Raw genomic sequence first — 9358 nt, 5'->3', positions numbered from 1 at the left:
CTTTCTTGCAGCTCACTGGGATCCTTGAAGGAGTTATCATTCTCCACCAGGAGGCAAGTGATGCACTTCTTGGTACCTGTCCTTCTCTCCTAGGCATTGAAGAAGTGGAAGCCAAGTTCCATCTCCTGGAGGAGCCAGACACGCAAGCAGATGAGCATGCCATAGGTGTGGTGGTCACCCAGAACTCAGATCTCTTCTTACCTCTCCTGACACTCTCCACAAAGTTATGAGTTGTCTGGGTCAGCAGCCAGATGCCTCTCCAAGTCCACTACTTCCCTTTTGACCTTCTCTCTAGCTACCTCCCAGTGTCAGGAGAGTCCCAAGTTGTAGCAGCAACAGTACTGCCTGATGCTTACCTTTCCCATGTTCCACCATCTTCAAGCTGAGGGAAAATCCTGCTGTTGTTCACACCATGCCAAACAGAACTCCTGGAAGGTGGTCTTGAGGCCCATGTCTTCCAACAGGTTGTTACTGAAGTGCCAGTAGGCCAGCCCTGGATACTCAGCCTTCAGCATGACCCAACTATACACTAGATGGTGGTTGCTGAAGGGGGCCAGCTTAGTGCTGAAGGCATGGACTTGGGCAGTGTTTAACACAGAGATGTTGATTCGTTCAACTGGGAGTGGCATGACTGCTTCTTTTCCACTCTGACAAAGGTAAACATGCTGGTGTCGTCAGGGTATGCCAGACATTCACCAGGGAGTGGTCAGTGATGACCACCCCGAGGACGTCCATGGCAACCCAGCTCCACTCCCTGCCAGTGTGCTCTTGCACCCTGAGGGTGATGTTAAATTCGCCACCAAGGACAAAGCACTTATAAAGCCTCAGGGTTCTGAGGTAGGTTGCTGCCTGCCCATAGAAATGAGCTATCTCTGGGTCATGTACAGGGTTATAGAGGTTCACCAAGTTGAAGATGACCCCTGTATTTGGACCCGGAGATAAAGCAAGCAGCCTGACACTACCTCAATGGTAAGAAGGACCTCCAGCTGCAGGCTTCACAAGAACAGGGTCACTATCCCACAGGATACTTCCATGAAGTGGCTGAATTAGACTCTGTCTCTCCACTCCAGCTGCCAGTTAGCTTCAGCAAAGTTGTATACCACATCTTGCAGGAAAAGCACAGAGTACACCCCCTTCTGGAGGATGAAGAGTACCTGGCAGCTTCAGAGACCCATCCTGCCACCACACACATTGAGGATCACCACAGTGAGGGATCTCATGGGTGAGGAATGTTGTTAGGCTTGGCAGAACTTTCATAGGAGGCAATGCCAGCCAAGGGGACTTTCAGCAATCCCAATGCCCTCCTGTAGGGGTAAAGCAGGTGCAGACAATTATTTCAGGTGGAGGGCTGCTTACCAAGTTGTGGCCAGCTGTCGAGGGCTGTGTGGGTAGCCCTGCCTCTTTACAGGTGCCCTGCCCCCTGGTTACCATCTTGAGACTGGAAGTCCCTCTCCTAAGCTCTGACTTTAGCCACCGGCAGTCCCTTCCCTTACCCCTGGAAGTACTTCTTTGGGGAAGAGGGTTTGCAAAGTGACATGTACATTCTTTTCATATTTACTCATATAAAAGTTTAAAGAAGATAATGGATTTTCTTGAAAGTCACGAAAAAATACATTTCAGTCAAATCAAGTATTTAATGTATGTGCTAGAAACCAACAAACTACAATATTTTCACAATATAAAAAACTAAATGCAAGATACAGAGAAATTTGTCTAAGACAGGACCTGTATAAGCTGAAAAACCTCCACTAGCCAGAACGTTTCTATGGTTGTGGCTAGGTAGCTCCTACTGTAAGAAAGAAAACTATCTAAACTGGAACCTTTCATGGTCCTGTGCAGTTGAGTGTGAGACAGGTTTCACTGTATATCAAAATAGACCCTTCAGTTTCATTTTTGCTATCTATAATGGCTTAAATATGATAGGCTCTAGTACTGTAATGAACAACCTCCACCCCCACCCCAGTCCCCCATAAGATGAAAGAATAAATGTTAGTGAAGCTTATTGGGTGGCTGGGGAATAAAGCACACACTAAGTCTCAAAGTTCAGTGCTGGCATAACTCCCATTGATTCTAGGGCAGTTAGACCTGGACTAAATTAGGCCCATTCAGCAAAGAACATGCTTAAATATTGTACATAACTGAGGTTTCATACAACAACAAACCAATGATTAGCACTCAAAGAACTTTAGAACTATTGAGGCAGGGATAACAACTGGTGATTTTCTCTAGGATAAATACAAGGCATATTTGGACAAATTTAGACTGTGTCAAAAATGGAATCTGGAAGTTTTCAGCAAGCTTTCCCATGGAAAGCAGGCGCTTGTTTAAAAAAAAATCAAAAGAAAAAAAGTAGAAAACAGTTAAAAAATAGTTTAAATGAAAAACGATCCTAACCAATATGTTTTTATATAGTGACCTAACGTTGGATAGGTTCCTTCATACATTATAACAATAAAAATGATGCCTAATATTTGCTTGTTTGTTTCCATTTTCCTTCCATGAAAAGAGTCATTTTAAAAGTCATTTCCAGAATTAGTGGTTACAGTGGTAGAGGTAGAGGTATGTAGTAATGCATATAAGAGATGTGTCACTGAATCTTATGCTTAAACTTGTAACAACTGAGGAGCAAGATTCTTTATCTGTACCTTTATCTAGACCTGCTTTTCCTCCAGAATGTTAAGAACAGAAAAGGGGTGATAGTCCTTAAACATACACAGATCATGATGTCACTCTCTACATATTGTCCTGTATATCTTGCAAAGAATCACAAAGGTTGCACGAGAGTATTGGCTCTGAATTAAATAAAAACCTAAGGGGAGCCATAGATAGGAATATATAAATTATTATAAGAGCAGGTTGCTTTTATATCCTTTCCCATTTAATTACAATCATTGTCATGACAATGGATTATATAGTGCTGTTTTCTGTTCTCATTATCATCTTTGTCATTGGAATGAGAAATCCAAACTTTAATGCTTGTCAGTTTTAGTGGAATGCTGTGTAATTCTTTAACCTTTGTACAACTTTGTCATTTTATTGGCTGCCTATTTCACTTCTTTTGCATTTAAACCTCTATAGCCTGAAGTAATGAAGTGGAATGGGTAACCAATCCTAAAACAACATATTGAAAAGGTCAGAGCAGTTCAGCTTTGTACAATCCATATAATAAATTAGACATCACAAAGCTTATTCCCATGAAAAATGCTAACAAAATATGCTAACATGAATTTATTTCAGTAAAGATAATTTATATAGTGAAAGACTGACCTATTCTTCTTACAATTTTATTATTTTTATGACCTCCCAAGGTACTCTGCTGTAATATCAAATTATTTCTTAAGGAATACATGTATATGTTATTAATGAACTTTGGAGATACTTATTGAAAATATGCAGGAATAATAATATTTGTACTAGAAATAATATTTATCGCCTTCCAATTCCTGCTCATTTTAAATACTAGGATATATTTGCAAGGTACATTTAAAAAAATCAGAAGAACTAAAATGTATTCATACTTTACAAACCCTAGAAAATATGCCCAGCATTTATATGATGAAGGTCCATTGTTAAGTATTTATATGTAATCCCTAACCCAACAAAAACCTTTAAGCATTTGCTTAAATTCATGCTAGTAAAACAACAAAACTCTTACTAACTGCATATGCTCAACCATCCTTTCTAAATAAATCTGCCTTTCTAAATTGGGACTTTATGTATTCAAATATCATTGGTCAGCTATTACAAATCTATAAAGCTGCAAATATGGTACCATTGCTATCGAGATACTTAATCTTAAGCCAAAATTGGCAAAAATGTAAGCCTTTTCTACCTCCCTTTAACACCTAGGTCTTGATTCAGAAAAGCACTGATTACTTTGTGTTATGCCCATAATCAGTATGACTACTTGTTTGAAGATCTGCACATATTACACATGTTCACTTAAAATTGGGGCTTTAGCCAAATGTAATTCAATGCATAGCTGAGCAAATAAAATGACAAGGAGAGGGGCAGGGAAGAGTGGTAGATATTTGATCCAGTGTTTTAAATTGACTGATGTTGGTCCTAGCCACAGCTCTTCACATGAGCATTTAGGGAGGTGGAGTATAGAGAATTGCCTAGAAGCTCAAATGATTCACGTTCTATTTGTGAATCAGCCACTAGTTTACAAGACCATGGACTTTTTTCTGTGCCTTTTTTTTCTATGCCTGTGTCTCAGTCTGTAAAGTAGGAATGGTTGTACTGGTTTTTGTAAAGTTGTTTGAGACCCGTGGATCAAACCATCTAGGTGTTTTAAAGATCAACTTTTCCTAGAAACTGTCTTTGCTGAAAGAACTTTAATTTTTCCTTTTCTAAAATCAAATATTTATGTAAATTGAAATCTACATATGCAAGTACAAGTCTATAACTGAAATCAAGGAGTAGCCTATAATTTGTATAGCCAATCACATGGAAAAAATAAAAAATAAAAACAGCTCAAACTTTGAAAATGTAATCAGTTAACAGGTTAGCAAAGTTGCATTTATTTGGAGGGGCAAGGGCATGGGGGACACAGACACCAGGCTAAAGTAATATTAAATTCTAATATATCTTGTTGTGATTTTTTAACTCAGTCCTAGCACATCATTCTTTTTAATGTTCCTGATCTAAGACATTCACATTGCTGTTATCAAAATTCCCTCCATCCTTTCTGATGCCAAGGTGCAATTACTCATTGTTTTTGGGTCTTCAGCAGGTTTTTGTTGTATGTTTAACATGCACATATTATTTATTGCATTCCTCTCACTTTGAAAGGTTTCATTTAAACAACAGCAATGGGGGGCAGTTAGATTTGTCTGCTTTTATATATTTTTTTTATTCTATCCTGTTCTTTTTCAGTCTAGTAAAGCACATGCTGAACTTTAAGTCTGAAAAGGATTCTAGTGACTCCAGCAGGATTATTCATTTGCTGCATGCTATACACATGATGTATGAGGATCTCTCTCCTCACTTTTCCCTCCAACTCCCAGGGCCTTGCTTTCAGGGTCTTGTCTAATCTTGTCACTATTTGAAATATATGAGTATATTCCATACTTCTGATTTCCAGTAACACAAATTAATATAGTTCCAAGCCTCACAAAACACAGCAATTAGACATCAATATACTCTTTATCCAAGTTAAAAATATATTAAAGTTGAAAAGTTAGCACTCAAATTTTGAAAAAAAATCCATGAATGGATCATGCACTGGGCTTCATTATAATTATGTCCTTAATTACAAGATCACATGCCATTTTTTTACATAAGATGCCTGCTGCATTCAAAGAGAGGCTAGTTATCCTGAATTTCTTGTTACCACTCCCTCTCAGGTCTCTCATTACTTACACTATTCAATCACTGTGCTAAAGACAAGTTCATGGATGTTTCTGAGATGGTCTTACCCTAAGATCTGAGTGCTCATTATAGATTTAATCTCACAGGACTGCTGTAAAAATAAGTGGTATTTCTATCCTCATTTTAAAGGTAGGAAACTAAGATGAAAGAAATTAAAGCAAAATTATTTTCTAATTAAAATAAAAAGCAAAAACAACATGAAGGATGAAGTATGCTCAGCAGAGAGGCATTTTTTGCAGACCTGAGTTGCTGAAACTCAACGTTAGTTCCAAACACAGGAAGAACCTCAAATTGTTTTTGCAGTTGATATATTTTCTTTGATCAAATGTATGGCTGGTACAGACTTAGACAAGCTTTGGGATATCATAGTACCCTTCCTCAGGCCTCTGCAATAAGGGTACTGTGAGACCTGAAAACAGCCTGTATCTATACCAGCCATAGAGTTGGTCCAAAAAAGATGCTGCCACATTAATTCTTCCTTATCTCCTGGACCATCATGGAAACAACATCGCCTCAACACTATTAAATTATTTTTCTATTTTTATTATGTGTATTATTAAAACTGTACACTTTGTATTCATATTCACATGGTTTGTCCTGTTCTAATATAGTACAGGTTCTTGTTCACCCATGAACCCAGGCAATGCAAAAATAGATATTTTCCATCCCCACAATTTATGGGAATAGTTGACACAAAACTTGAATAGCTTATCATTTCCATTGTACACGCCCCAAATTGGCTGAAAAATAAGCCCTCAGGATGGGAAAAAATGTCAATGGTTTCCTAACTTCTATTTATTTTGGTCAGAAATTACCATAATTTCAGATTCCAAATGTAGAGATTAATGCAATAAATATGCAAAATTGCACAACCACAGTTACAATAAGCTCTAAATGTTTTATCGCCAAGAAAGTGATGGTCCTCTATACTGAAAGTGACAGGTTTAATGAAAATAGGAAAGCATACTACATAACAAAAAGTTCCAAGTTGACAATCAGAGATTAATATATTTTCTTTTAACAAAGATTCAACAAGGTTATTTTCATGTGACTGTTGCTTTAACCAAATAGATTTCTAAGATGGAAGTCTGTTTTCCCTGGACTGATGGGTGAAGAAAGATAAACAATACCCTAGGATAGTATTTAAAAATATTTGTGTAATACCGTTATTGCCAAGACTTGAAGATGAATGCTGAAGAATAGATGCCTTATTTTTCCTGGGTCATTTTGTGTTGTTGCATATTCCATAGTGAAAATATCAAATACACTGGAAGGACTGCTTACTCACCAGATATCAAGGTCTGATTTAATCACCTATTAAAATCAGTGGAAAGAATCCCATAGTGGATGGATCAAGCCTTAAGTATCCATATAGCCCAGGTTTGTATGCTATATAACCAACATGATGATACAGGAACAGAGCAACAAAATCCAAACAGTTTAATAGTTGCTGCCTACAACAAAGTCTGCTTTAAATAATAGAATTGTGTGTTTATGAGGAATGGGGAGAAAAACTCAGGCCATATCACTGTCAGGGCAAAAGGGTTGGGCAGAGAAGTGTTGCAGAAGCAGAAGGAAGGAATCACTGAATGCATCTACACGTGCACTTTAATGCTGAGTTGACTCATTAGTTCCCCAGTAAAGTGTCACCGTCTACACATGCACCCATATTAGGACTCAGTAAATTAACTCCAGCATAAGACAGCACTTGTCTGGGACAACTAGTATCCTATGGCAGCGTAATTTATGCCATTGCAATACACATGTAGACAGTGATGGGGCTGACTGGAGCACGAGGGTGCTACAGTTCAAGGGCTGCCTTCTGGGTAGCCTCACGTTGTAGCAACCTCCTGCCCCAACCAGCCCCTCCACTGCCTGTCCCCATCACTTGGAGCTTGGGGCTGACCCCCTGAGGATGCTGACAGCCTGGGGCTGCTCTGCTCAGACTCAGACTGCTGCGGTCTTGGGTGCATGTGTAAATGCTGCATCTGGGAGTAGCTGACTCCAGCATGAATTGAGCTAAAGTTTATTGTGTCAAATTAGTTGATCATGTAGATGCACCCGCTGAGGAGGTATTTGAAAAAGGTGGGGAGAAACAATATACAAGAAAAGAATATGTAGAAGAGCATGGGCGACTGGTGCCATCTTAGTTAAAGGGAGCACGTGACACCCCAGCAACCACTCAGTGATTGAGAGGCACCCCCCCATGGCCAATCTCACAAACTGGGGAGGGGGAGTCCCACAACAGCAAAACTCACTGATCAGGAAGCAGCCACAGCGCTGCTGGAAGTGGCCATGGCACTTCCAGAAGTGGCCATGGTGCTACATTAGGGGCTCCCAGTCCCCAGCTGGCACTCACAGTGGGGAGGTACCCACACTCCTGCCTGCCCCCCCTGCCCATCATGTAAGAGGGGAGTACAGCCAGTCTGGAGGTGCACCAGTGCTCTCAGGGGGTGCACATACACCCCGTGCAAATGCTATGCATCGCTACTGTAGAAGAGATAGATATGAATAAAAAGTTGATAAGAGAATCTGAGAGATTCCAAGAAAAGCAGAAAAGCAGCCACTGCTAAGCAGAAATCCATACAGGAAGGGAATCTAAGGGAGTAGAATCATAAGAAATGGGATTCTGGGAAAGAAAGGCTCCATTGCTTTAGATTATGTGCTGTAGACTAATGGAATGGACCTAATGGTGGATTAGGAATGTGAGACTGAAACATATCATTGTGGGGGACAGGGTGGATTGTGGAGGAGGCATCTTGAGGAGGCGGGAAGAGGGAGTCATGGAATAATGGAATCACAAGCAGGGGAGGTGGTTATTAGGAGAAGAAACATCAGATTTACACACAAGATTATTTTTAAGCCTGCGTATAGTCTTTGACTTCAATAGTAAAAAGTCAGGTGCTTGTGGCCAAGCCCATGAAAGTCTTTTATAGGATCAGGATTAAATTACTAAAATAAAATAAGTGAAAAACAAAGATTTTGGAAGTTGTTGCACAAAATACTATATATAGATATCAAAATAGCTTTCTACTATTTAATAAAATATTTTTTATATTCCCTCCTGCCCCATGGCTATCTCCTGGCCTGGGGACCGGTGAAGCTTCCACGAAGGTGGGGCCACCTGCCTGTGGGGGCTGCCTGGCTTGGTCCCTGGGGCCGGGGGGGGACATGGGAACGGAGGCTTCTCTCACCTGTATCACCTGTGCCAGGATTGCAGCGCTGGAGGGGCAGGTGAGAGAGCGCCAGGTGGAGGTGAGCAGGCTGTGGGGGATCAGGGCCATGGAGGACGAGATTGACGGGTACTTTCTCTCTCTGCAGGGCCCATCCCCTCAGGCTGTCACCACCCAGGAGTCTGCAGGAGGTGAATGGAGGACGGTCACCTCCAGGGCCAGGCGGCATCACAGGCAGCGCGCAGCTGCATCAACTGTCACCCCAGTACAACTGTCACCCCAGTACAGCCCTGGCAGTGCTGGAGGAGACTGGGCATGAGGAAGGAGGAAGGGAGAAAGCCACGCTCTCATCGAACAAGCCAGCATCCGTACCTCCTGATTATCATCCAGTGACCCAGAGGAAGAGACCACAGGTCATCGTCATAGGGGACTCCCTCCTCAGAAGAACAGAGGGACCCATCAGCTGCACAGACCCCAATGTGAGAGAAGTGTACTGTCTCCCAGGAGCCAAGATTGGGGACGTCACAAGGAAGATCACTGACCTCATCCGGCCTTCCGACTACTATCCTATGGTCCTCATCCACATGTTAACCAATGATGCGGCCCGGAGTAATCTGGATCAGATCATGGATGACGTGGTTCTGGGAGCCAAGCTTAGAGAGTTGGGGTCCCAGGTGGTCTTTTCGTCCCTCCTCCCAGTTAGTAAAGGACATCAGTGGCAGAGCACCTGCATCCGTGAGGTGAACTGGCGCCTCCGGAGCTGGTGTCGTCATGCCAGATTTGGCTTCCTGGACCACAACCCGCACTTCAGA

At 41.4% G+C, this 9358-nt stretch overlaps 1 long non-coding RNA gene across 1 annotated transcript in view; it reads right to left on the bottom strand.

The window, feature by feature from the left end:
* Positions 1-3766: 3766 nt before the first annotated feature.
* Positions 3767-9358, bottom strand: part of LOC109300098 — an 18692-nt gene continuing 13100 nt past the window's right edge. The window contains exon 3 of the long non-coding RNA XR_002098114.1: positions 3767-3777. This is a non-coding gene — a long non-coding RNA (uncharacterized LOC109300098). The remainder of the gene's footprint in view (positions 3778-9358) is intronic.

The sequence above is a fragment of the Gavialis gangeticus genome, unplaced genomic scaffold (assembly GCF_001723915.1).
Source record: "Gavialis gangeticus isolate Ggan-Ray unplaced genomic scaffold, GavGan_comp1, whole genome shotgun sequence".
Taxonomy (NCBI): domain Eukaryota; kingdom Metazoa; phylum Chordata; order Crocodylia; family Gavialidae; genus Gavialis; species Gavialis gangeticus.
Note: the sequence above shows the minus strand (reverse complement) of the source record. Positions and strands in the feature narration are given on the sequence as shown.